General features: G+C 49.8%; 1 protein-coding gene across 2 annotated transcripts in view; it reads left to right on the top strand.

Annotated features, from left to right (window-relative positions):
* Positions 1–15,170: 15,170 nt before the first annotated feature.
* The window catches only part of LOC138822712 (peroxisome proliferator-activated receptor gamma), a 106,695-nt gene continuing 94,145 nt past the window's right edge, over positions 15,171–27,720 (top strand). Inside the window, exons 1-2 of one of the 2 annotated variants that reach the window (XM_070015588.1) lie at positions 15,197–15,273; positions 23,120–23,165. The gene's annotated coding sequence lies outside the window, so the exon portion shown is untranslated. Of the gene's footprint in view, positions 15,274–23,119; positions 23,166–27,720 lie in introns of both variants that reach the window. The other variant, XM_070015587.1, reaches the window with a different exon arrangement.

Below are 27,720 nucleotides of genomic sequence, written 5' to 3' on the forward strand. Positions count from 1 at the left end.
ACCGGCCACCAACTTATTCTTGGCAGCTACTGAAGTTAAAAGGTCCAGGGGGACAGGCAGTGCTGAGGAGACCCAGGTCCATTCTCAAGTCAGGAGGCCCCGTCTCTGCCCAAAGCACGCTCTACCTGCTCCATAGGGAAGGCCTGTGTGTTTTGCTTATGTATTCTTTTTAAGAATGCATCGTTTGTCCAGTGCTGGTGGCTCACGCCTGTCATCCTAGCTACTCAGGAGGCTGAGAGCTGAGAATTGTGGTTCAAAGCCAGCCCGGGCAGGAATGTAGTGTGTGAGATTGTTATCTCCAATTAATCACCAGAAAACTGGAAGTGGCGCTGTGGCTCAAGAGGCAGAGCTCACCTTGAGCTGAAGAGCTGAGGGGCAGCGACCAGGCCCCGTGACCAACAAAAACCTAAACAAAAGAATGCATGGTTTTAAGCAAAAATATTTGTGTAAGACCTTACATATTTGAAAATAAATGCTTTAAATCTATGTTTTTTAAAAGATTAAAATTTCTACGAGGTTTTGTCTCTTCCAACAAGTAATGAACTCTGAAAATAACTGAATAGACTCGCTAGTGTTTTTTGGCCGAGAGCTTTAGGATTTAGTCTTTGTTGTTGTTGTTCTTATTTTTTTATGTGTGCCAATCTGGGGCCTGAACTCAGAGCGTGGGTGCTGTCCCTGAACTTTTGTGCTCAAGGCTGTTGCTCTACCACTTGAGCCACAGCTCTACTTCCTTTTTTTTTGGTGAATAATTGAGGATAAGAGTCTCATGGACTTTGCTGCCCAGGTTGGCTTTGATCCTTGATCCTCCGTGCTCAGTCTCTAGGATTGTAGGTGTGAGCCACTGGTGCTTAGCTGAATTTAGCCATATTTGTTTCATTGTCTTGCGTAGGAATCATTCTAAGGTTTACTCTGGTAATGCCGCACCGGGCACTTGTTAACTCACACTCCAGTGAGCACAGTGGAAGGGTAGCTGGGCCACGCTAACCCCTCACCACCTACTCAGTGTTTCGTAAGGAGCCAGAGAGAGGAGAAACTGTCGGTGTTGAAGGGCGAATGTTAATTTACCATTTTGGTCGTTAAACATTGTATACATGTATCAAATTATCTTGCAGTACCACATAAAGACATGCAACTATGAGGTGCTGATTAAAATTTAAAAAATAAATAAACTAGTCGGGTGTCGGTGGCTCACACCTGTCATCCTAGCTACTCAGGAGGCTGAGATCTGAGAATCACGGTTCAAAGCCAGCCCGGGCAGGAAAGTCTGTGAGACTCTTAGCTCCAATAAACCACCAGAAAACTGGAAGTGGCACTGTGGCTCAAGTGGTAGAGCACTGGCCTTGAGCTGAAGAGCTGAGGGACAGCGCCCAGGCCCAGAGTTCAAGTCCCACGACCAACCAAAAAAAAAAAAACCAAAACTAGCTGCATTGGTACACACCTGTAATCCCAGCAACTCTGAAGCTGAGATAGGACTGAGTGTTTAAGGCCAGCTCAGGCAATGCAGAGAGACCCCATCTCAAATTGAATGCGCACACACACACACACACCACACACGCATGCATACATACATTTTAAGAAAAACTACTGTATACTGATTTTATGTGTTTTTATTTTGTAAAATATCTTTATATGCTTTGATTAGAAAAAAACTTAAGTGAAGGAATTCACAGGATAATGCATTTCACATAATTGGTTAACAGTCATAAAAGTGCGTGGCTGAAAGCAGCATGCTACGAAGGTATGTCTGCTTCTGTATATTTGTTTCCATACATGTGAAAATGCGCAGGAGAGAGACTGGGAGCCCCACCTCACTCGAAGTGGCCATGGGGTTGGCGAGGGTGGCCGTTACCAATTAGTTCTAGAGAGTTCTGTATTCCTTTCCGCAAGAATATTTTCATGCATTCTTGGTATCGTTATTTTTAAGTGGAAGAAACGAAGGCAGCCTGATACACCCATGGCCGCCTGAGTCGGTCCTTTATTGGCCACAGTTCTTGGTTTAGTTTGTTTTTGCTGGGCTGGGAACCAAACTGCAACCTGACCATGCTAGGCAAGCGCCTAACCCCAACCCCAGGCGTTTCTGTGACTGCACTCAGTGAGCCATTACTCTGTGGACAGCAGGCCCAGCATCTTTAGGGAAGAAATCTAGAAAGAACTTGGGTGTGGATTTCATTATAAGTCTTTACGATGACATTATACACAACTACAACAACCACCATTGGAATTAAGTCCTTCTTCTGTAAGTATGAGAACTCCGTTGAAGTGAAGTTTAAAACACATATATGTTTAAAACATATATATGTATAAATACATATGTTTTTTAATAGGATCTGGGAGAGAACTGAAACTAATCATTTCCAGCACCACAGTAGAGATCAGCAGAGCATTCTGCAGTGAGCACCATATTGTTGTTGTGTTTTTCTGTAGCAAAAGAAACAACTCTGGGTTGTGGCCCTCGAGCGAGCACAGCGCCCGATAAGGTCAGCGGGTTCAGAGTTCACAGCGGGGCGCCGGCCTCTGGCGGGCACCGTCCACCGCCAGCCGGCACCGCGCTGCGCTGCGGTGAACAGGCAAGCCGGGCTGCACCGCCTGCCTTCATGAATTTCACACGAGGAATGATTGGCTGGACATGTATTGCCGGTGATTTCTTTCAGAAAATGCCAAATACCGAATAGCTTCTATAATTCAAATGGGTGGTTTAATTTCTTTTTTTCCTACTAGATCTATTCTGGTCCAGGCCAAGAAATGAAAGAGTGGCACCATCTTCTTTTGTTGTTGTGGGTTGCTGAGAATGTACGTACTATGTATGTGCTGCCTGCTGAGCCCCTCCAATGCCAGCTCCTCTCTCTGTCTCTGTCTCTGTCTGTCTGTCTGTCTCTTTCTCTCTCTCTGTGTGCCAGCCTTGGGGCTTGGAGTTAGGGTCTGGGCACTGTTCCTGAGCCTCTGTGCTCAAGGCTAGTACGCCCTTGAGCCACAGCACCACTTCAGCTTTTTGGTGGTTACTTAGAGATAAGAATCCAACAGACTTTCCTGCCCGTGCTGGCTTTGAGCCGCAATCCTCAGATCTCAGCATCCTGGGTAGCTGGGAGGTGCAAGCCACCAGTGCCGGCTCTTTTTGTTTGTTTGTTTGTTTTTAGTTAATTGGAGATCAGAGTCTCACAGCCTTTCCTGCCCAGGCTGGTTTTGAACCACATTCCCAGATTCCTGAGTAGGTGCTGGATTAGAGGCGTGAGCTACCGGCACCTGGCTAGGTGTCTTTCATTTTAAAGACCAAAAATAAAAGCAAAAGGTCACCTTGGTCAGAATTCCAGCCCTTTGTAAAATCTCCTTGTGTCTCCACCGTGGCTGTGGTTGGGTGGCTGGCGGTGCTGGTGGCCAGCAGAGAGGCAGGCGTGGACTCCATCTCTGGTGGAGCTGAGCCGTCCTCCTAGCTCTGTGATAAAGCAGTTGCACCGACCGTCCGGGCCGGGTCTTCTTCACTTATCTGGGCCTCCCGGTCCTCTCTCTCCAGCTCCAATCTCCAGCACAGCGAGCGCAGACCACGTCCACCAGCCCTCTTCCTGGGGGGCAGAGGGCACCGCCGCTGCCCACCAACGTCTCCCGGACAAGTGGAGCACAGCGCGCCCCAGCTGGGTGTGTGGTCCGTTGCTCGAGTTAGAAATCTCGGTTCCGCGTGGACGCCGGCTCTGTGGTGCAGTGGTTTGGTTTTGTTGTTTGGTTGTTTTAATGAAGGCCTTGGATTTGGAGCGATTTTCGGTGGCTGCGTCCTCCATCCTTGGAGACTGGCTCTGTCATTCCTTCTTTAGGAAGCTCCCCATTCCCTTCCCCCCCACCCCCAGCTGGGGCGTCCTCCCTCTCCAGTCTACCCCACCCCCGAGAGCTGTAATCTTGGCACTTTTTGGGATTGTTGCATGTAGTCTATTTCAAATGTAGGCTGCAGAGCTGGCAGCTTTTTGCTGGTGTCTAATTTGCAGGGGTTCTCCTGCGTAAGCACTGCTCTACCATGGACGTCCCCAGCCCACCCCCCCGACAGCCCCAGGGCCAGGACAGTGTGCTCAGAAGGTAAGGTTTGTCTTCCACCTTGTCAGGAAAAGGTGTGGAAAGCCCCCTCCTCCCAGCTGCATGGCTGCTCCCGGGCACACAGCGTGAACCCCCAGCGTAGCCGGGATGGAGATGGGGTCAGTAGCATTCCAAACTACTTCCCAAGGAGTAACTCTGTTCCGAGGTAATTAAGAGTTAACTCTATGCCAGCCTTCAGGGAGCCTGGCCAAGTCAATAAAGGACATGCTGTTTCCCGAATCCCAGCTGTTTCACACATACTGAATGTGTTTACTATTTCTATGGCTTGCATTTCTTACTGAGAGTTATTGAAATGAAACACTTTACTTTTTTCATGAGAAGAAAAAGATTCTTTGGGGAAGACACTATCAGACACTTGAAAGGCTTATTCTGTGCCTCCACTGGAGGCTGACTCTAATTCATATAATAAAGACCAACACCCAATGGATTGGACCTTATACACTTGAAACCTTCTCTCCTCCCCCCCTCCCCCAGTTTACTGCTCTTGAACTTTTCTTTGTATCAATGACTTTTTCCTTTGGCTCTACTTGGCTTTCGAACTCAGGATCTTGTACTTTCCAGACAGGTGCTCTACCACCAAGCCATACCACCACCACCACCTACAAATAGTGATTTGAATGCACTTAAGAAACACTTGAATCGGGGGAAAAGATGAGACTGTGAATAGGACTGAGGAGGGGAATCTGACTTTATTGAAAACTGTCCAATTTTTTTTCCTAAGAAGTAAGTTGTTTATGAGTAATTTGTATAGTTAAAATGAAAACGTGTAGGATGAATGAGGCTTTTCTTCAATTTCAGATTTCTAGGCCTAAGTGAGCAGGTAGTCAGGGAATCCTTTCTAGGATTAGAATACAACTTTCTAGGACTAGAAACTAACACACAAATCAAGAAGAGAACACTGAGGACAGCTGTGCAGCCAGATGTCTGAACTACTTACGGATCACTTTTCATTTTCTTCTTTTATTTAGTGTTGGTGCCAGAGCTAGGGCTTGAACCCAAGGCTTCACACTCTTTCTTGGCTTTTTTTTGTTGTTGTTGTTCAAGGCTGGCGCTCTTGCATATAGTTTATTTGAGTCACATCTATCCTTAGGGCTTTAATTAGATATTAGAGTCTCACAAACTTTCCTATCTGGTCTGGCTTTGACCCTCGATCCTCAGATCTCAGCTCCTTGAGTAGCTAGGATTTCAGGCCTGAGCTACCAGTGCCTGACCAGATTACTGATTTTTAAGTGGGAACATTTTTCAGTGGTCTCCAAAGTTAGCAGTTCCCAAGGAAATAGTTCTTTCACAAACAAACAAGCTCTAAGTGGGGGGGGGGGGGGGGAAGAGCTGAGGAAAATTATAGATTTATAATACTACCAATAGTTAACATTAAGCCAAATAGTTATCGTTGACCCCAATTCCTATATTGATTTTAGTAGTCCAAATTATTTCACTCATTTTCTCTTCACAAAATTTCCCTCCCAGGCTGTTCACTGTGCCTCATAATACACAAGACTGGTCTCCTGTCCCTCGGGCGTTTACAAACATTTATTGAGGACCTACTGTACACCAGGCCCACAAGCTCTTGAAACATGAAGTACTAGGCTTCCAGACCTTCTTCCTGTTTGTGTGAGAGCAATGCATGGAGTCAGTGTGAGGCAGCCTATGTGTGCCAGACCACGGATTCAATTTAGTGTAGAAAATACTATGATTTCAGCTCTTTTGAAATGGACACAAGAATGCAGTCAGCAAAGTTGCATTGTTACACGGTGACCATCAGGAAATCCCTTTGGTAATGGTGGAATTTTAGTGATATTAAATATAAAAACTGTCTCAGCGGCCCGTAATACTATGTTGAACAATACACCAAATCCTTTTCAGACAGAAAAAGGCAACTATAAAGAAGCTGTGGAACATACACTGAACCAGAAATGTGCGTGCGTGCGTGCGTGCATGCATGCATGCGTGTGTGTGCGCGTGTGTATGCACACACACATGCTTGAACTCAGGGCCTGGGTGCTGTCCCTGGGCTTCCCCATCATCCAAGGCTAAGTGCTCTACCAGTTGAGCCACAGCTGCACTTATGGTTTGTTTGTGTGGTTTTTGTTTTTTGTGGTTAATTGGAGATAGGAATCTCCTGGGCTTTCCTGCCCGGGCTGGCTTTCAATGACAATTCTCAGATCTCAGCCTCCTGAGTAGGCAGGATTTCAGGTGTGAGCCAGCAGCGCCAGGCTAGAAGTGCGCTTTTTATAAAGATTATTTGGATCCTTTTCAACCCAATTCACGGAGAGGGCCAAACCGGGGAAGGGGGTGGGCGGGGGAGCATGCCATTCTGGAAAACACCTCATGATGGTAAATCACATAACACCTAATACAATGGACCACTTTGACTCTAATTCAAGATGGCAGACTTGAGGAAGTCCGTGGATTTCCCGCACAACATTAACCCCAGCATTTTGGTGTCTGAGTCAGGGAGAATGACCTCTAGTTTGAGGCCAGCTTTGGCTTCATAGTAAGACAAAAAGTGCTGTGAGGAGAAAAAGAGATGCAGGGGGTGCTGATGCGTTTCTGGTGGTTAGAGGAAGGGCCTCCTCCTCCAGGGAGGAGCTTCCTGGCTGGCACCTGTTGAACCCATGAGGTTCTGGAACAGTAGTGCAGACACCTGGTTTTTGCTCAGCCGAGAACCGTAGGGATAGAGCACATCGCAGCCTCCCGTAAGCATGGTGTAGCAGAGCTACGAGGGTTGGCTTTGTTTTGTTTACAAGTTTTAGGGAATGTTCGTAGATCTTCTAGGATTAGAATATTGGAAAACAATCATAATGAGAGCCATATTCTGTGGACTCTGACCAAAGTGTGCCCTACAGGCTAACAATTTGCTTTCACATTAACCAATTATTTAATCATCGAGGCCACTGTGATTTCCTCTGGTAATAGTTAAAGAGGTTAACCGAATTTATCTTTTTTTCTAAAGCCTTATGCTAAAAGAGTCAACTTCTGACTAGTTTGGAATGTTTATGTCTTTAATTTTACATATGAGGAGATGATGTGTGAGGAGAGTTGTTGTTTTTTTTTTCTGAAAGCAATCTGCTCACAGTGATTTTTACTGAGAGAATAAATGGTTGTTACGGGAGATTATGTTCAGAAAGAAGACCTGGGGTAAAGGAAAATGATCCATCGTAGCCAGGCACCTGTGGCTCACACCTGTAATTGCAGCTACTTAGGAAGCTGAGATCTGAGGATCGCGGTTTGAAGCCAGATCAGGCGAGAAAGAACATGATGCTCTTCTCCTCTCATCTCCATTGTTTGTGTGTATGTGTGAAAAAGCTGGAAGTGGAGCTGGAGCTCAAATGGTAGAGTACCAGCCTTGAGCAAAAGGGCTCAGGGACAGTGCCCAGGCTCTGAGATCAAGCCTCAGGACCAGTGTGTGTACGTGCGTGCGCGCGCACACACAGGCAGATCTATGTTATGGAGTTGAGGTGCCGCTGTGAATGTTTTTTTCAGTGCATCAAGTCCCACTTGTCAGCAAAGCTTCCCAGCTCTGCTCCTCCCTCTCCCAATCACCGAAGTTTCTAGATGTGTGCATGCGATTTGTGACTTCCATACCAGTGCTCCAAACACTTGGAATCCAGGGAACATGCAAAGCAGAGCTCTGGTCTGTTCCAAAGCATCGGTCCTCAGAAAGGGCTCCAGGTTTGCACCCTGGATGTAGGAAAATGTCGCCTTGCGTGTCAGTGCCAGGCCTGGCATGCCGGCCAGGGCAAGGAGATCTGCTCTGACGGTTGCAGCAGCAGCAAGGAGCCAGCGGGCAGCTGGGCTGGCATCCTTCCCTGAGTCATGTAGGAACCAGGCACCAGGTGCCTGGAAAAATCTCTCCTGGGAAAGGGGGACGGGGAAATTCTGCTATTGACAAATCGTGGCCAGAACCACGTACCTGAGATGGCTCCCGGGAGCCAGGGCTGGAGCTTCCCTGGCGACCTTCGGGAGATGCCGGGCACGGCAAGAGCAAACCTCGCACCTGGATCCAAACGTGCCAACCAAAGTTTGGTTCCTAAAAACACAAACTACGCGGCCGCCCAAGCAAGGCCCAGATCAACCGTTCAGCAGGCCAAGGGAGTGAGTTGTTGACATTACATTGGGGATTTTTATTTTCAATAATTAAAAAAAAAAAAATAAAGCTCGAGAGCCTGGTGCTGGGTGCCGGTCAGGGAGAGACGAGGGTGGGAACAGCGCCGGGCGGAGAACCCTGGCCCTCGGGAAGCCGGCCACGTGGTGGGGGGGACTCAGTCAAGAAGTTCAATTTCTTTATTAGTTTCTGAGCTGGGCCCTAGTGGCTCACGCCTGTCGTCCTAGCTACTCAGAAGGCTGAGATCTGAGGAGCTCAGTTCAAAGCCAGTCTGAGCAGGAAAGTCCAAGATTCTTATCCACCATTAACCACCAGAAACCCAGAAGTAGTTCTGCGGATCAAAGGGGTAGAAGGGGTAGAGCACTGACCTTGAGAGAAAGCTCCCCTACAGGGCCCAGGCCCCAAGTTCAAGCCCCATGACAGAAAAAAATAAAAGAGGAAGAATCATTTCAGGGCTGGTGATAGCTCAGTTGTAGAGTGTGCTTCGCAAGGCCCTGGATTCAATCACTAGCAAAAGGAAAGAAAAGCAGCAGAGCAAAAAGAACAAGAGCAAGTGGAGTAAGAGTGAACCATTTCCGCAGTGGGCTCGGATGTACAAGGCAAACCCTGGAATCGCCATCGACTGCCCGCGTGCTTGTCGGGGGGTGTCGTATGCGGGGCGTCCGGGCATGGAAAGATGGATACCGTGCATGCCTTCCTCTCCTCAGGGAAGGGAAGCACCCGCGGCAGGGCAGGCTCACCGTCACCCGGGCTAGACCCACAATGCACTCGGGGCAGAGTTCATGGAGGAACTGTCATCTTCCAGAGGGTTTTCCGAACACGCAGCACAGAACGGGGAGGAAGAAGAGGACCATGCACGCTTTCCAAAGCGTGTTTATGAATGAGATCTGATCCTTTCCAGTGTGGCACCAATCAGGGCATAAAAGGGTAAAGAAGATGCCTTCCCCAGAGGCTGGCAGACACAGCCCTGGGCCACCCGACCTCTAGGCCACCAGGCAGCTGCAGTGTCTTCTTGGCACAGAGACACACTTGGGGCTTTTTGTCTGGTTTTATGTTAGCCACTTCAACGCCTCCACGTAGCTTCCCCCAGACCCCGGCTCCTGGTGTGCGCGTCAGCCAGAACACACGGGCGTGTTAAGTACTGAGAGAGAGCCAGCCTCTGATGGCTGTAACCATAGTTGTAATCCCAGCTACTCAGGAAACTCAGACCTAGAGAGCTGCCATTTGAAGCCAGCCTGGGCAGAAAAGTCCTTGAGATTTCAGCTCCAATTAGCCAGCAAAATGCTAGACAGGAGGCATGGTGCAAGTGGTAGTGTGCAAGCAAAGCACATACAAGGCCCCGAGTTCAAACCCCAGTGTGTGTATATGTACTATATGTATATGTACATCCGTTTTATTTTGTGTTAAACCCAGAATCTCCCATGGCAGATCACTCTTTTAAATCAAAGGCCTAAGAGCTACCTTTTAGAACAGCTTGAGTGTCTTAGGATGAAATGCTGCCTGGAATTTCTTCAGGAGGACATGGGAGAGGGACACAGGAGGGAGGGGCAGGGGTGAAGTTCCGGGCAGGCTGGGCTACTGAGGATTGCTATACTATTGTCTAATGTCAGGTGTGTCTGATGTGTCCTACAACAAGCTTTTCATTTTCTAGTACAAGGTCCAAGTTCTATAAATTCACATAGGTGTCCCGAGGAAACGATTTTCACTTAGCAGTCAGGAGTTCAACATCTACTCATTAGAGGAGTGGTTTTTGTATTTTGCTTTTTGTTTTTCTGTGTGCAGCTCCGGGGGCTTACACTCAGGGCCTGGGTGTTGTCCCTGAGATTTTCCACTCAAGGCTCTTTCTCTCGCTACCCCTTGAGGCACAGTTCTACTTGTGGGTTTTTTTTGTTTGTTTGTTTTGTGGTTGATTGGAGATAAGAGTCTCAAGGACTTTCCTGCCCTGGCTGACTTTGAACCACACCTTCTGAATAGTTATAATTACAGGCATGGGCCACCGTGTCTGCCTAGTGTAGTGGATTTTTAAAAAGAAGAGATGTAGTGGCAGAATGCACGTGGATAGACAACCAAAAAGGACACACAGGTAAAACCCTCCAGGAGAGGAGAAAACGGTGACTCTCACCAAAAAATACCCTCCATGCTCTAGAGTCACAGGCATTTTCTCACACCTTCTCGCTGATGAACTTTCCAGAACCTATGACAGTCCACTGGGCAGCGGCCTTCTCCCACCAGCAGAGAGCAGAATAAAGGTTACATTTCTTTGTGTTGTACCAAGACTTAATTGAAACAAAATCCTTCCTTTTCTTTTTGCAGTATTGGGGATTGAACCTGGGGCCCTGAGTACTGAGGATTATGAGTACTTTAGCCAATACATAAGATTATCCACCCCTCCTCCCTACTGCTGAATGGTGTTTTATTCCTTGTAACCCATGATAAAATTTAGGGCCTTGTATATGCAGGGCAAGTGCTCTACCACTGAGCTACATCCCTCACCCTTCCCAATGATTCTTTCATTACAACCTCCCAGATTTTCTTTTTTTAACTGATAGGCAACAACTCAAAACAGAAGGAAGCAGAGAGTGAAAAGTGAAAAGTGAAAAGAGGAAGCCATCTGTATTTAAGAGAAAGAATTGCAAGCATGGCCTGGGAACTTGAGAACTTGCCAGAAACGCACCAAGTCATTTGATCAAGAGAGAAAGGACCATAATAAGGGAAAATTGGGAGATTGCAAGATCACAGGTGGGAACATGTTAAGAAAAACTAGATGCGTTTGTGGAAGAGTGTGTGTGTGTGTGTGTGTGTGTGTTTGTGCACACGCATGCGTGCCTAACCTGCTCAGTATGTCAAACTAGTTATGATTTTCTTTTAAATTTGGAATTAAGATCTTCTCAATCTCCTGGGAGTCCACGGCATCTGGCGCTGGGTGGTGGCGTTTTAGCCGGGAGTCCACGGCATCTGGCGCTGGGTGGTGGCGTTTCAGATGAGGAGGAACAGCACCGGCCAGAGCCAGGATTTTGCAGTTGCACTGCTTGCAAAGTGGCCACATGATGCTGTTAGTGTTTGGTTTCTTTTCATTTCTCCGCTCATATCAGGCAATATGACTTTATTTTTAAATACTTGAGATGTAGCTAGTGAGGCTAGTTTGCAAAATAGCTGCAGGAAAGTGGAAATCCACAGGGATGATCTGCTCTGGTGAGCGATTATGGACCAGGGAACCGAGTTCCACTTTGGAAGCAAAGTTAACCTGTCTGCAGGTCTCACATGAAACACACCAGCAGTAACTGAAAATTAAAAAAAAATATTAAGAAATGTAAAAAGCTCCTGGGACTCAGCAACAGTGTTTGGAAGGAAAGTGGAATGGGGTACAGAGGGGCACCCCATGGATGTGTGTCACGTGTTCCCACCAGAGGCTGCAAGGTGGGGGCCATGACATCCCCGGCACTTAGCGGAGGGTTTGGCGCAAGACAGGCGCTCAGCAAGTGTCTGAGGAATGAAAGAATCCTGTATTCTGCACTATTTTCCCAACTTTTCAAAATGTCTGCCACCAGACATTTATACCATGTTGTACCACCAACTGCTGGTACACACCCCACACCAGACACACACGCACACATCCCACACATCATGGAACACAGGGGTTGCATTCTGATAGTTTGTTTTCTCTTTTGTTCTTTCTATTTGCCTTAAGCATATAGGCTATGAGCCACTAAACTGATTTCACAATCCATTCACGTATGGACCAGCAATTTGAGTTATATTAATTCATTTTATATTGCTTAAGCTCTTCACATTTATAGATGTCAGTAACCATCGAGGGCTTTAAAAGTTACAACATTTAGCCAAGTGCCAGTGGCTCATGCCTATAATCATAACTACTCAGGAGGCTGAGGTCTGAGAGCTGAGTTTTGAAGCTAGCCACAGCAGACAAACGTGGGAGACATTCGTATTAACTCTGTAAAGTTTTGCACCATTTGTGAACGCACTGTGGTGGAAGTCCCCTTAGTCACTGTTGAATTATGGGAAATTTCCCGTAAAAAGCAGATTGGTCCCTACCTCACCTCCTGGGCAAAATGGATCAAAGACCTAAATACAATGAAATCCTTAGAAGAAAATGTAGTGATAAATTTTATAGCTTTGGACTGGTCTTTGATACCACAGAGAGAGAGAGAGAAAGAGAGAGGGGGAGAGAGAGGGGAGAGAGAGGAGAGGGAGGGAGGGAGGGGGAGGGTAGGAGGAAGAGAGAGGGAGGAAGGGAGGGAGAGAGAGAGGGAGGGAGAGAGGAAGAGAGAGGGGGGAGAGAGGGAAGGAGAGGGAGGGAGAGGGTGGAAGGGAGGGAGGGAGAGAGAGAGAGAGAGAGAGAGAGAGAGAGAGGTAACATGGACTTCAATCAAAGATCAAGACCTGCCCTTCCTTCTTCACAGAACAAACAGAGCCAGCAATTATGGATATGGACCTGGGAACCAAGTTCCACTCCTTGGAAAGAAAGTTAATATATCTGTAAAACTCAAATGGAAACGAGCCGAGTGTGGATTGTAACAGGCAACAACAACAACAACAAGTGCTTGGAAGGCAATGCTAGTAATCAAATCATCCAGAAAGTAGAAAGACAAGCTGGGTGTGTGGGCGCACCCCTGTAGGCCCATCACTGAGGCTGAGGTAGGGGAGAGATTCCCTTTGCCTTGAGGCACAAGGTAAAACTTGCAAAACAAAATTACCCAAAGAGTAAAAAAGACAAGTTACAGGATGGGAGGAAATACTTGCAAGCCATGCATCTGATAAGGGACTGTTATACATGATAGGCAAATATTCCCACTCAACAATAAACGCACAAATGGCCCAGTATTTTTAAAAAATGGGCAAAGGCTTTAAGATGGTTTTCTTCAGAGAAGAAATGGCCACCCCCCCCAGGAAGAGATGCAAACCTGCAATAGGGAAACCACAGATCACAACAAAATGAAACACAGCAAGTGCTGACAAGGCTGGTCACTGGGGGGCATCAGATGGGGTTGTTTCACACTCACCAGCCGTGTCTGAGGACGGTGTTCCCGTACGATCCGGCCAATCTACCTAGAGACCCAAGAGAAACCAAACCGCGCACACAGACAGCCCAGCCAGCACAGGCGTGTTGAAAGCGGCACACTGGCCACCGCCCGGAGGCGGACAGCAAAGCGCAGTGTTCCCATAAGGTGGGATATTATTATTATTATTATTTTAAGAGTGAAATAGTACTGGCTGAGGTGATGCACACCAGCGATCCCAATGCTTGAGAGGCTCAGGAGGCCAGCTGCGTAGCAAAGACTTGTCTTAAAAAAATTAAACAACAACAACAAGAAACTTCTATTACTAGTTACAATCTGGAGGAGCCTCAGATAGGCCGCAGGAAAGCAAGCAGCCACCAGAGCCCTCCAGTGACCCCGTTATTAGGAAATGGGAAGGTGTTGGGGGAGGAGAGACTGGGGGGAGGGAGGAGAAAGCCTCCAAGAGTGGTGGAGAGTCAGATGATGGTGCTGGTGACACCACGTTGTCATGAAGCTGGAACTCACTGGATGTGCCCTTTAAATGCGTGGTGTTAGAGCATGTGAATCATAACTCAAAAAAGCCGTTTCTTCTTTTTTTTTAAAGACAGCTAGCTTGGGACTTGGGGTAGGAGTCCCTCCTGCCCTCCTGGCTGTGGGGCTTTGAGCTCCTATGGTGTGTGTGCATGTGAGTGTGTGCATGTGTGTGTGTGTCTGCATTGTGTGCATGTGTGTGTGTGTCTGCATGTGTGGGTGCATTGTGTGCATGTATGTGTGTGGTGTGAGTGTATATGTGGACACACGCATGTGTGTGCATGTGTGTATATGTGCACTGTGCACATGTGAGTGCATGTATGTGTGTGGGTGTGAGTGTATATGTGCACACGTGCATAATATGTATATATGTGTGCATGTGTGTATATGTGCATATGTGCATGTGTGTGCATGTGTGCATGTGTGAGTGCATTGTGTATATGTGTGCATGTGTATGTGTGCATGTGCATGTGAGTGCATGTGTGAGTGCGTGTGTATATGGTGTGGGTGGGAGTGTATGTGTGTGCATGCGTGTATGTGCGTGTGTGCATGTATATGGTGTGTGTGCGTGGGGTGTGTGTGCACGTGAGTGCATGTGTGTCTTTCTCCCTTCCGTACTGGAGGGAAGGGGAGCGCGCCCTTGGCTGGAGGCCGCAAGCCCAGACCGGACGCTCGGGCGGGAGCCTGTGACACGAGAGGGGGAAGCGGGGCTCGCGCTCCTGGACGTCGGGGTCCCCGGGGGTCCCCGGGCCTCGAGCGGCAGGGCAAGGCCCGCTCTGAGCTGAAGGCCGCGCGGCCCCGGCCCCGGCGTGGGGAGCAGTGCGGGAGGCGGCGGCTCCGTGCTGCGCCCCGACGTGATGTCCACGCCGATGCGGGCCCGGCGCGGGGGACCGTGGGGTCCCCGAGGGGAAGCCGGGCGCCCCCGACGGGCTTCGCTACCTGAAGACGGCGTCACCTCGCGGCCGTCCCGGGCCCGGCCGCGCGCCCCGCCGCGGGTCCCTCCCCGGGAAACGGGGCCGGTTCGGGGCCGCCTCCCAGCGGCGGGCGCGGGGAGCGGAGCGGCCCCGGCGGGCCCCGCGCCCTCCCGGCCCGGCGCTCGGGGCCGGAGCCGCCGCCCGGGGCGCTCGGGCCGCCCGCGGGGTCCCCGGGGCCGCCGCCGCCGCCGGTCAGAGCCGACGGGACCCCGGGCCGGGCGCACCGGGCTGGAGGACGGGGCCGGGCGTCCGGGGCGGGCGCGGGGCTGCGGCCCGGCGGGGGGCGGGGGAGGGCCGGCCGGCGTCACGTGGCGCCCGGGGCCGGGCGCGGGACCCCGCGGGGCCGGCGCGGAGGCGGGCGCGCGGCAGGGCGGCGGGGCGGCGGGGCGCCGGGTGCTGGGCGCCCGGTGCTCGGGGGAGGAGCCGAGGTGAGGAGGCCGAGCTGGGAGTCACCGCGCCGCGCGCCGCTTTTATATAAGGCCGGGCGCTAGGTACGGCGGGGCCTTCGCCGCGCGCAGCCCCGGCCGAGCCGCCCCGCGCCGCCCCGCGCCGCCCGCTCCGAGGCGAGGTGAGTGTGCGGCCGGCCCCGCGCCGCCCCGCGCCGCGCGCGCTCCGCCCCGCCCCGGGCCGGCGTCGGGGTTCCCGGGGCCCGGGACTGACGGGAGGGGCGCGGGACGAGGCTGTCCGCGGGGGGCGCGGCGCGGCGTCCCCGCGGCGGGTCGGGGCCGGGTGCGAGGTGACGCGGGGCCAGCCATCCCCGCGGCGGGCGGCGGGCGGCGGGCGGCGGGCGGCGGGCGGCGTCCCGGGCCGCGGGCATCAGGTGCGCCCGGCCCCGCCGCGCCCCGCGCCCCCCCGCGCGGCGGGAACCTCCCGCCCCGAGCCCTGGGCACTCGGGCTGTTTATCTCTCGGGACTGGGGGGTGGGGGGTCCGCGCTCGAGTCACTTTGGGGGGCAGTAGTAGTTCCGTCCCGTCCGTCCCTCGGTCCGCGGAGCGAAGGTGCGCCCCGTGCCCCGCGCCCCGCGCCCGCCCGCCCCGGGCTCGCCGCGCGCCCCGCCGTGCCCGCGGCCCCGGGTTCGAGTCCTGCCGGGACCCGACCGGTCCTTTGCTGATCACTGCCCTGGCCGCGGGAAGACCTGAGGCCGGGCCCGGGGGGTGGGGGGCGCTGCATCCCATCATCTGCTCCCCGGAGGGAACGCGCGACACCGGGGGACCCCGGCCGCGCTGGTATTCCTGTCTAGTTGTGGAAAACCTCTTGGCGTGGAAGGGCGCGTTTCCTAGCTCTGGTAGAAGTTGCCAGAAAGCGGGGCCACTGGGGAGCGGGGCCGGCCGGAGACGTTTTACATCCCAGAGAATGTCCTCCCCTTTTTATTCTTATTGTTCCTGCAAAATGCGCGCCGCCCGCCCCGTCCCGGCCGGCCCGGCCTCGGTCTGAAGACCGGTCCCCTCCATCACCCTGCGGGGACCGGCTTCCCGCAGGCTCGGGTCCCAACGCTGGATCCTGACATCCCTGAGACATTTGACGTTCACCCGGAGTGAGAGCTGGGCGCGGGGATTAGGAAAGTAGAAACTGATTGTTTTTAAGCAGCGAGCGGTCTGCATCTAAACCAATGTTTTCTCTTTTCTATAATTCTCTGAACACAAGGATGTTAACCTTTTAATTAGCCTTCATTGTCAAGATAGCTGTGGGTGTGGAAGTTGTGTAAAAGGATAACGCATTTTATTTTTAAGTCATAAAATGCTCAAGAACAGGCGGCTTTGCAGGGTAGGGGGAAAAAGTACATTAAGATAACATTTCCAAACGTTTAGTGTATTCTGGCCCCTAGTTTCACTTCTTTTCTAAGACCCCTGTCTGTGTTCCTAGTATATCTGACAGAACATAGTCATCCTAATCCTGGGATATTTTACTGAACTCATTCACTTGAGCCATACTGGTCGCAAGGTGTGGCAGAGGTACTGGGAATTCAGATTCCACTAAGCAAACACCAGCTGTAGAGGATTTTTTTTTTAAATTGCTAGTCAAGAAAACTTGATTTAAGTCATCAATCTGTAAGTGTAAACACATGCTTCTGTACAAAAGTGTGGAGCTGAATACCCTGCTTTTCTTAGTTTTATGTGGCAGATTTCTCCATGATCTGTTCCTTAATTCTCAACACCTCTAAGCAATGTAAGAGCTGCGACTTTGACCAATGGCAAAGGTCCTTTGACACTGATCTAAACAGACCCCATGAAAACCAGGGCCATCTACAGACACATATCTTCCAGGCTTCCAGCCTCTGGGTCTATCACTCTAGCTTGGAAGCATACAAGATCAAAAATATTAATTTTAAGATTATTTTCTCTCTTCCTGGAGGTGTTTTGTTTAAGTCGCGTATTTTCTCACAGCAGAAAGGTAGGCTTCCGAGAGTAATGCAGTATAGGTTTTAAATCGTAACAACGTGTCATGTTTTAACTTTTATTTGCTTTCACCAGAATTTGACTCAAATATTGGCTGTTTGTGGTGGCTGGGGGGGGGAGGAGGGAGAGAGTGGATTTTTTATGATAGATGTTAAGAAAGTACCACTGATAATAGTGTCTGCTTAAACTGTTACGTTAAGAAACAAGTTTATGTGTTCTGTAATTTCTCTTCAACCATAAATGTGCATCCATGAACATGTATGTCAGTGTTTCATTGCGAGTGTGAACGCTTGCGGTTGTTTGGCCGCGTGCATTCTTCCAGCGGGGAACACGGTGCTCACCTTTGTCACCTTTGGTTTCCTGGTTTGTGAGGTGGGAAAAACCATGCAGTTATTATCCTTTGCTTTTTTTGGGATGACTTTAAGACATTATCAGCTTCAATGATAAGAGCTTGGCCCTGAATTGAATTGAGCTACTATTCTAAAGATCGTGTGACACTGCTGTTTCCCCTAAAGCTCCCTTGGAGGAGAATCCTGTTCTCAGGGTGACAGTGCCCCGGCCGCCCTGTGTCAACACTGCCGCCCTGTGTCACCAGTTCATGAAGCCTTTCCTACTTCATGGTGACTTTGAGCAAAAATCAGTCAGTTGTCGGTCTTCTGTCTTTCACAAGCATGATGTGGGCACATCGACATGAATGTGTCTGAATGGTGCAGATGGTGCTCTTATTGAATAAAGCCGAGATCTTGGTGCATTTTTTACAGTGCACCATAAAAGATGACTCTCTGCTGTCCAGGAGCGAGTGTGCTTTACAGCCCGGCCTACGGTCCTTCTTTCGCACAGCGCTCTTCCTGGGCCCAAAGCCCTTGACTGGCGCCTGCTGATTCCAGTCAGCTCCCTTCCTTTCCACGGGCCCTGGCCCACAGCTGTTTTCTAGGGACTTGAAAAGTTCATGTGTCTTCTGCTCCCCATTCACTAATATGAAGTGGACAACCTCAGTTCCCCGAGCATTTTGTCCAAATAACACATGGGATTTCCTCCTTAGGAGCTGGGAGGTGACTGGGCGTTGTTCTTGAGATGGGGTCGGGAGCTCTGTACAGGCCGCAGGGCCTTGGACAGGGTGCGAGGCCTGTGCTGCCCTTGAATCCCTGGGCCTGCGCCACGGGGTGGAGCTGGCAGCCCCTCGGCTCTGGAACCGGGAGCTGCCAAGCCCACGCAGGGGCCAAGGGGAGAGGATGGGGAGGCCAAGGCCAGGGAAGGTGAAGCCAGGCTGGTGGGTGGCCAGGGTCTCCCCCTTCCTTGGGGGTGGGGAGCACCCCCTCAGCTACTTCCTTTTGGGGGAACCTCATGCCATGGGGTTCTTCTCCAGACATCATCAATCCCTGCAGTTTCCTTCAAGGACAGCAGAGCTTTTCAGACCTCCATGGATCCTGTTGGTCAGTTTCATCACATATCTGTTTAGGAAACATTTGCATTGATCTTTTTTTAATTTTAATTTTTAAAATCACATGTCTATTTCTGTTCATTATGTCTTGGGTGGTGGGGGTCACCGCCCAGACCTCGCACTGACCAAGTACCCCATGTTCTACCGTGCTGCCGGCCTGCTGGTCAGGCTCTGTGTTGCGGAGTTGTTCCCGGGTGCTGTGCGGTTTCACCCCGGTGCTGTGTGGTTTGAGGCAAGGGCAGGGTAGCCATGGCCGTGGTTCATTGCTTCACTTTTTTCTTTTAAAGCGACCTCAGTTTTTGTGCTCACCTGGCCTCTGGAGGGTCAGGTGCGCTGAGAAAGACCATCTGGCGAAGAAGAGTTCAGATTCAGATTAGCATAAGCCCGGCTGCTGCTGATAAGGAGGCAATGGGGGGTGGGGGAGATTCCCGGAGGAGATGGCCCGGGTCCTGGGCTCTGGCGGGTGTAGCACGGGGTGTAGCTGGTTACTGGGCCCTGGAACCAAGGTTGGTTTGGCTTTGCCTCTGTGGCTCTTTGCAATTCTTGGGCTGCTTGCAGCCCTTTAAAGCAGCCACTCGGTCGGCCCATGTCCTCTCCTCCCTGAGGAACTGCAGGAGCGGGGGAGCTCTGCCCCGCAGTTGGGGGGGGTGCGGTTACACAGCCCTTAGGACCCAGGGTGCTGAGGACACCTCACACTGAGGGCATGAGGTCAGCGAAGCTCTGGGAACACGACTTCTTTTCTTCACCTTGACCCAGCCCCTGGGGCCTCCATCCCACCTCCCCGTCACTGTCATCCAAAGGGCTACGAGTCTACCTCTGTAACACCGGACTCCCCACCGCGCCATCAGCAAAAACCTGAGAGTTGAATACTGGAGACAAAGCCTTTAAAAATAATCATAAAGGCCTTATTCCTTTAAGGAACACAGTCTCCGTCTTTGATCATTAGGAAATAGTGGGAAAAGAGGGGAAAATAAATTTAAAGTAACATTTCTCCCCATTTCCCCATGAAGCAAGTATGACAGCATATATGTGCAGTCTTTTTTTTCTCCTCCCCCCCAAATCAAGACAATATGCAAATGTTAGTCAAACTATTTAAGACCCCCAAAGGAAAAACAAGCCATTTGGAAATAGAAGTTAAGAGTTATAGGCTAGTCGATAGCTCTGTCTGTGTGTGTGTATGTGTGTGTGCGCGTGCCTGAGTGTGTGTGTGTGTGTGTGTGTGTGTGTGTGTGTGTGTGTGTGTGTGTGTGTGTGTGTATGTTTTATCAGTTGTGGGGCTTGAACTCAGGGCCTGGGTGCTATCTCTAGCTCTCTGCCCACAGCTAATGCTCTACTACTTTGAGCCACTGCTCCACCTCCCGTGTTTGAGTGGTTAATTAGAAATAAGAGTCTCACAGGGACTTCTCAACCCCAGGCTGGCTTCAAATTGTGATCCTCAGATCTCAGCTTCCTAAGTAGCTAGGATTATGACAGATGTGAGCCACCAGTGCCAGGCCTGGTAGATAGTTTATTTATTCAAGTACCACTTCACCAAGGCCCTTATTATCTGTGATGTTAGCCCGGCGGTGCTCAGGAGTGCATGCAGATGGAAATGAGAGGGTCTTCTCAGTCATTTCACCAAACAAAAAAAGTGTCTCCAATAACTCTAAAGCAGTGCTTAATCCCTTCACAGATCCATAGATCATAGAATTGTAGACAGGTGGGTTTTTTTCCCTTTTCTTTTACCTGAAAATAGGGCATGCCAGTATATATCTGTTGCCAATACATGCATAGGAGCCACCCAGAAAGCAAGCTCCTTCATCCCGTGACTCAGCTGGCTGGTAGTACTTAACAGATAAGCACCGGCTACCCTTGTGCCCGGTGACTAAGCTCATTTGCCATTCAGTTCTCTGCAGGAAGCTGCTGGTCTGCTGGTCTCTGCAGCTCAAGCAGAGATCCCAGGCTCGCCTGCTGAATGCTGTCCTTTCTCTGGCAGTTGATAATTACTGGTGTAAACAAGTTTTTGATTGCTTGGAAAAGTATACCCATATAAATTCTTTCCCTTGTTTTATACACTGGATAAGGTTTATAAAAGAGAGAGTAAACATATGAATGATATAAATGTAAGTGAAGTCGAAACTTCAAAAAATTATTTGCATATGTCAATATAATCCAGAAGAAGGAAGAAAATGCCCAGGCAGGCATTTGGCAGTGTGCGATTAGTGCATGTTTTCCCAAAGCATTTGGAGCTAGTTAGAGACATCCTGGTTTTATTTAAAGGCAATATAATATTTTTAAACTTTGTGTTCAACAAGGTTCAAATTTGTTGGCTTTTTAGGCCTGGGGAAGTTCAATGTCTGAGAACCACAGACAAATCAGTTTCTAGGTGCCATTCATCTGAGTTCTACGTGTTTGTGGTACGGCGTGCTGGTGTTTTGTTTTGTTTTTTAAGAATTAGGAAGTAGTCTGATGTGAGAGCTCTCGGAGTGTGGTGCTAGCCCCTGCTGTCCCAGCATCCTTTGGGAATTTGCTAGAAATGCCCCCACCTCAGGCCCACTGGGAGAGGACTCAGAGGATGGAGTCTCGTGGTCTTGGGTTCAGGGGTTCTGGTGTAGGGGACTGCTTTGGAATCCCAGAGAGTTTGGGGAGCCATTGTCAAGGCAATTAGTGTGGATTCTGTTTAGCAGGCCAACCCTGGTCTGTGGTTGCTGAATTTCTTCCCACCCATTCAATCTCTTGGGGCCACACTGCAAAACCACCCAACTGGCTCATCGTTTTATGACTTAGAAAAATCCAAGGCTGCCGTCCACAGGCTCCTGTGGGGCCAGCAGCTGGCTCATCCCGTGTCAGCCTCGGTGGTGCGTTTAGTCTTCTGTGGTCCTTAGGATTCCAGAGTCCCCATGCCAATGGCGATGGGGGATGGCTCAGAGCAAGGGTCTGAATGAGATGGGTTTTGAAGATGCCATTTATAAAGCTGGAATCCTGCTTAATAGAGGCATGATGTAGGCAGGTATGGTGGCTCCTGTCTGTAATCTGGGGACAGAGATCGGGAGCTCAGTGGTTCAAAGCCAACAAAAAGTTCCCAAAGTCATATCTCAGCGAATGAGCTGAGCGAGGTGGTGTGTGCCTGCAGGCCCAGCACTGTATAGTCAGAGATAAGTCCCTGACCAAAGCTCAAGACCCTGTCAGGAAAATAATTAAAGCAAAAAGGACTGAGGCCAAGGCTCAAGTGCCCTGTGCCTGTCTAGCAAGTCCCAAGGCCCCGAGTTCAATCCCCAGTACTGCTGCGAAAAAAAAGTAAAAAAAAAAAAAATTCTTTAAGTAGATTATATACCTTTCCTAGTGACGGCTGATAGGTTTTTATTTCCCCCCCTTGTCTAAAATTTTCTAATTTAGGGATTGGAGCTGAGGGTACAGCTGGGGGACAAAGCCCTAGCTTAACTCCTACTCACCTTTAAAAAAAAATCATGGATTAAGGAATCCGTATTCCTATATCTCTGATGTCACCAAGATTGCGCCTGCATAGAAAAGATTGGGCAATCTTATTGCAATATGTCCATGTACTCTGGTGCTACACCCCCACTTCTGGGACAGTTTCCAAAGGGCTGGAGGATATCGGAAAAAGGCATGTGCACAGCGACTTTCATTTAAAAAAAAAAAAAAAAAGACTTCGTGATAAGAAACCTCTATGTGAGCCAGGTATAGTAGTCTACACCTGTAATCTCAGTACCCAAGAGGCTGAGACCACAGGATCCCATGAGTTTGACCGCGTCAGCCTAGGCTACAAAGCAGAATCCTGTCTCAAAAACCAAAGGACTCCACCTTGGGCAATTACATAAATACTCCACCGTCAGAGACCGGTTAAATAAATTATCATGTATCACTCTGTGGGATGTTATACAATGTCTGTGATAACTTAGAAAACTACTAGCAACGCTGAAAGAATTAGGTGGGAAAAAAAGGAGGATTATAATGTATGTGTAGTATTGATTGTGACTTTTTTAAAAGGCATCTGGAGGAAATATACAAAATAGTAACAGTTAGATTCAAGTAGCCGGATACAGAGGGCTTTGTATTTTGTTCTTTCTTTCTTTCTTTTTTTTGAACTCTAGCCAGTGTTACATAAGTTACTTTTGTAATTAAAACATGCATGTATAGCTTTAATTTTTTTTAACTAAACATGAAGACTCTACAGAAGGAAAGTGTAAAGTCATGACCTGACATCTTTCCATTCTACCCAACCTTTATTTTGTACTTGACTTTGTTTCACATAATGGATTTGCCTGACTTTTTGCCTATTGGGGAAGGAAAGAAAACCTTAAAAACCCATCCTTCCCCTCACCCCCTCCAGCCTTTTTACGCCCAGCCACTTGTTAGTTAGGTTTGGTTTTGTTCTTCCCTAGGGCCTGTGATCTGTTTGACCTTTAGTACACACACTGGCATATAGAGCTCTTAAAAATGCTTCCTGAGTTACTTTCCTTTAAAGCCCTCTTCTTTTAATTTTTTTCTTTAAAAATATACATGTATCATACCCAGGATTTTTCCCCCCTATAATTAGTTGGCCTCATGATAGTTATTTGTTTTTCCAACTCCTGACAGGATTTGAACCTGCAATAAAGACTTCCCACCCACAGGAGAACGTCAGGTGAGCATCGTCCCTCACACTGTGTGGGGGTGGTTTGGAAAATAGTAGATTTAAATTAGGAAGTGATTAGGGGGTCTCCCCAAATCTGTGCGAACTGTGTAGAGTTGCCTATAGATTTCCTCGTCAACTGAGGACAGCATCGACCCTCACATTAGTTCTCTCTCCACTTATTTTCTTTGCATTGTTCTAGAAATCCCAGTGGGAAAATTAACAGCATTTGCCTTTGACCTAGGTTGGAGATTACGTTTTTCCCACTGCTTTCTTGGGCTTGCTTTTGTGACACTTTTGTGTCAGACTTATGTCTTAGTATCTTCTCTAGCTTGGCTTTTTTTTTTTTAAGGCCTTCAGATATTTTGTATCAGAGACATTGCCTCTTTCTTCTCTCTTCTGTCTGCCTCGTTGATGGCAGAGTTTCTGAGAGTTTAGTCCTTAGTATAAGATAATGCAGAGGACAACTCACAAAAGTGCTTCTAGTAAGATGATCATTCAAAGAACAAATGTAAACTCAATGCTTTTTATTTCTTTTTGGGGGGAGGGGCAGTTTCTTGGGACCAAACCTTAGGCCACAGATCACAAACGTTGGAGTCGTATCTGCAGGCCTGCACCCGTGTGAAAAGATTATTTGAGAACCAGGTTCTCAATGCCATTCCCAGGCTCTGTGTCCAGGAATCATCTGCCATTGCAGTTTTGTGTTGAACTTGACAAAATACTACGTTACTGACCACTTAGACATTGGTTCTGGTCGTGAATGGTGGAGAGAGAGGAAGGGGGTCTGGAGGAATTTCTATGAAATGAAGTGGATGAGTTTTCTCCCTCGGACAGGGCCTGGGGTGGATGTCAGCAGACTTTCAGATTTGGTGCTTTACGCCCGTTTGTTTACGTTATTGCACAAACTCCACGCTGAGTGAGTGGCCACTGGCAGTGTAGCACTGTGAATCCTCACCCAGGAACCAAAATCTGCCCATGGAGAACACAGCTGTGTAAGGGGGGGGGGTGGAGCTTCTAAGTCAGGAGAAGACAGCATCTCCCCGGGCCGGCCGAGCGGAGCCCGTGACCGAGCAACTGCACAGTGCAGCTGGGCACAATGAGCACATGTATTTACACCAACACTCAAGGCCGCCTGTTTGGATGCTTGCTGGTCCCCAAAATACACAACACGCAGATCACTGGGTTTAACTTTTTTTTTTTTTAATATAAAATCTGGCTGGTTTTCCTGGTGAATGCACTTTGGGTTGGAAACCACGAGCTTTTAACTCTGTTAAAAAAAAGCAAGCTGGTTTTCTTCTTAGCCTGGATAAAGCAGAATGCGAAGCCGGGTCCTCCCTGAGTTGCGGTCTCACGTCCGCTGTCTTCTGAAGGATGCACACGGGTTTGGAGATGGCTCGGTGTCTTGTGTTTTCTCAGTGTGGACATTTGTACCCTGTGGGCCGGGCGCCAGTGTGGCACGGCTGGCCACGCCCTGCCCCGGCCCTGCCCACTCCCCTCCCTCCCCCAAGGCCCCGCAGCACAGGGGCAGGTGCACAGTGCGGGTTTCCCACGGGGTCAGGGGAATCCCTGTCTCTTCCCTAAACTGCCCCCTGTAGTGCAAACTTACCTCTTAGATCCTGTTTCTACGACAGTCAGTCATATAGATCAATACCAGAAGAAATCCCCATCGTGCAGTTCTGAACCCGGGGCTTGGAGAGAAGGAAGAATGTTAATGATAGACTTGGGCCCGGCCGTGCTGGTCAGACGAACAGGTTTTCCGGCCCCTCACAGGCCCTCCGCAGCATCTGAGCGACTTCTGCTAAGTCCTCAGGCGGAGAAGAGTGGAGAGCTGGCACGGCATGGGGCGTGACGCGACGCACTCTCCGCGTGTGAAGTAGAAGGGGCTCCCTTTCCGTTTCCGTCGTGCGAGGTAAAACCCCTATGCTTTCACCCGCTCACTGATGCTTTCTGTGGATGACAAACACTGTCATCATCATTATTTTAACAGCTCATCTTTTCCAAGGACGAAACAGACTGATGTGGAAGAGCAAAGCGGATAAATGAGCCTCTTCCCTGCCCTGTGACGCCATGCCTCCCCCCCCCCCCGCCCCGCTGTGCCCGCTAGACGTGGGGGGGACCCTTCTCCCTCGGAGAGAAGGTAGCAGGGGAAGGGAGAGAGGGCTGGGCTGCGGGCTTTGCTCCTTTGATTATTGAGACTTCCTTTTCCTTAACGTGTAACCCCCTTCGCGCACTGCAGGGCACAGGAACGAAAAACATCTGTTCGGGCAAGTTCTAGGCTCAGAATGGGAAGCCGTGCTCTTTAGGTAGGAGCCTGGAACCTACATGAGTCCAAAGGGACACAAGTGAAAATGGGCTCAGGGCCAGGCAAGGCAGACTGCAGATTTCAAGGAGAATAAGATCCACGGCCGGGTGGGAAGGACAGGAAGAGAGAGCCTCGTACCCAAGACCTCAGGAGCTCAGACTACGACATTTAAGGATCTACAGAGGGCTGGGCGTTGGTGGCTCACACCTGTAATCTTGGCTACTCAGGAGGCTGAGATCTAAGGATTGTGGTTGGAAGCCAGCCTGGGCAGGAAAGGCCGGGAGATTCTTCTTTCCAATAAAATACTCAGAAAAGGCTGGAAGTGGTGCTGTGGCTCAAGTGGTAAAGCACTAGCTTTGAGCACAAAGAGGCCCAGGGACAGCACCCAGGCCCTGAGTTCAAGCCCCGGCATTGACAAAAAAAGAAAGAAAGAAAGAAAGTAGGAACCAGAGCTTGATTCTGTTGGTGTGAAATATCCTGAGCAAGTATTCCATGCAGATTGGGGGGGGGGGGCGGGGAAGCAGAAGCAGTGCCTGCTGGGAGCCTGCTGGGAGCCTGGGATTTCAAGATGGTTTGAAAACTTTGCAGAGGGCCCAAGTTTGCTAGGTGCTGGCTCAGCCCCGGCTTGCACATCCGTCAGATCTGATTGTCGTACATTGCACACATGTAGTGAATTCCTCATGCTGCCCTCCATAAACATGCACAACTGTTACATGTCAATTAAGAATAAAAGTAAATAAAATCAAAACTGGATATCACTTAAAAAAACTTTAAAAGTTCTGCCAATGGCTATAATCTTAACAGTAATCTTAACTACTCAGGAGACTGAGGTCCAGAGGATCTAAGTTCAAAGCTAGCCTGAGCAGAAAAATCCACAAGATTTCCATTTCTAGCTGGGCACCAGTGGCTCATGCCTATAATTCTTGTTACTGAAGAGTCTGAGAGCTGAGGACTGAAGTTCAAAGCCAGCCTAGGCAGGAAAGTCCATGAGACTCTTATTTCCAACTAACCACCAAAAAAGCCAGAAGTGAAGGAATGGCTCAAGTGGTAGAGTGCTGACCTTGAAGGAAAAAGCTCAGGAACTGTGCCCAGCCCTGAGCTCAAGCCCCAGGACTGACAACTCTCTCTCTCTCTCTCTCTCTCTCTCTCTCTCTCTCTCTCTCTCTCTCTCTCTCTCTCTCTCTCTCTCTCTCTCTCTCTCTCTCTCTCTCTCTGTCTCTCTCTCTCACACACACACACCTCTCTCTCTCTCTCTCTCTCTCTCTCACACACACACACACACACACACACACACACAGAGACTCCATCTCAAAAATAACCAACCAAAAAGCCAGGCTGAGGTGTGGCTTAAGAGATAGAAAACCTGCTGGCCAAGCAAACTTGAGGTCTTGTGTTAAAACCCCAGTATCTGAAAATAAACAAATGACAAATACTATTTATTCCCAGCTTGAGATAGTCAAAGAGGAAGGGAAAACCATTCCCAGTGTAATGAAGTAAGTCGTGTGGAAGGGTGGTAGGAGAGGCAGAGCTATGTTGGTGATGGAGGTTTGGAGACGGAGGTTTGGAGGTAGAGGCTTGGCTGGATGATAATGGATCCGGAATGCAGGGGGAGGAGAATTCCAGGTCTTCAGACCAGGGAGACGATTTCACCAGATTGTCCTGGCTGGCAGAGGTCTGTGGAGAAAGCAGCCTGGAAGTGGTTGCAGAACCTGTCCAGGGGGTGCAGAGGCCCTGCTGGCCCGCTGGGCAGCAGACAGGGTGATACCTTGCCTAGGGGTTCAGGTGTGATGGCTGCTGTGGCTTTGGCGTTGGCGACTTCCTGGCACAAGCAAGTGCACGGTCAAGTGCGTGATTTTGGCCTTTCATAAATGTCTCCAGAGTGGACTGAGAAGAAAGCTTCTCCCCCAGAGGGCTGCAGTGTCCAGCATGGATGGAGACATGGGGAGCTGTGTCCTGGGGGGGGCACGCTCACTCACCGTAGGGGCCCTTCGCCGTGTCACCCACTGTGCCGGACACACCCTGCGGCAGTGTGCAGGAGCCTGGCTTGGCTGGAGACGCCCACTCCCACAGAGGCCGAGGCCTGCGGGGGGGGCGCCTCCTGCAGCCTGCACCCACCGCCCCCCGCTTCCTTCACGACTCGCCATCTCACCGGAGCCTACGCTTCCGATCACTGTCATCAGTGTCTGTAATCACACCCATGTAAACGTGTGTGCACAAATCAGACTTTAGCCATCCCCTAACAGCTCCAGGATTTCTGTGCTTTTG

This window comes from Dipodomys merriami, unplaced genomic scaffold (genome assembly GCF_024711535.1).
Source record: "Dipodomys merriami isolate MVZ:Mamm:240054 unplaced genomic scaffold, mDipMer1.0.p SCAF_114, whole genome shotgun sequence".
In the NCBI taxonomy this organism is placed as follows: Eukaryota; Metazoa; Chordata; class Mammalia; order Rodentia; family Heteromyidae; genus Dipodomys; species Dipodomys merriami.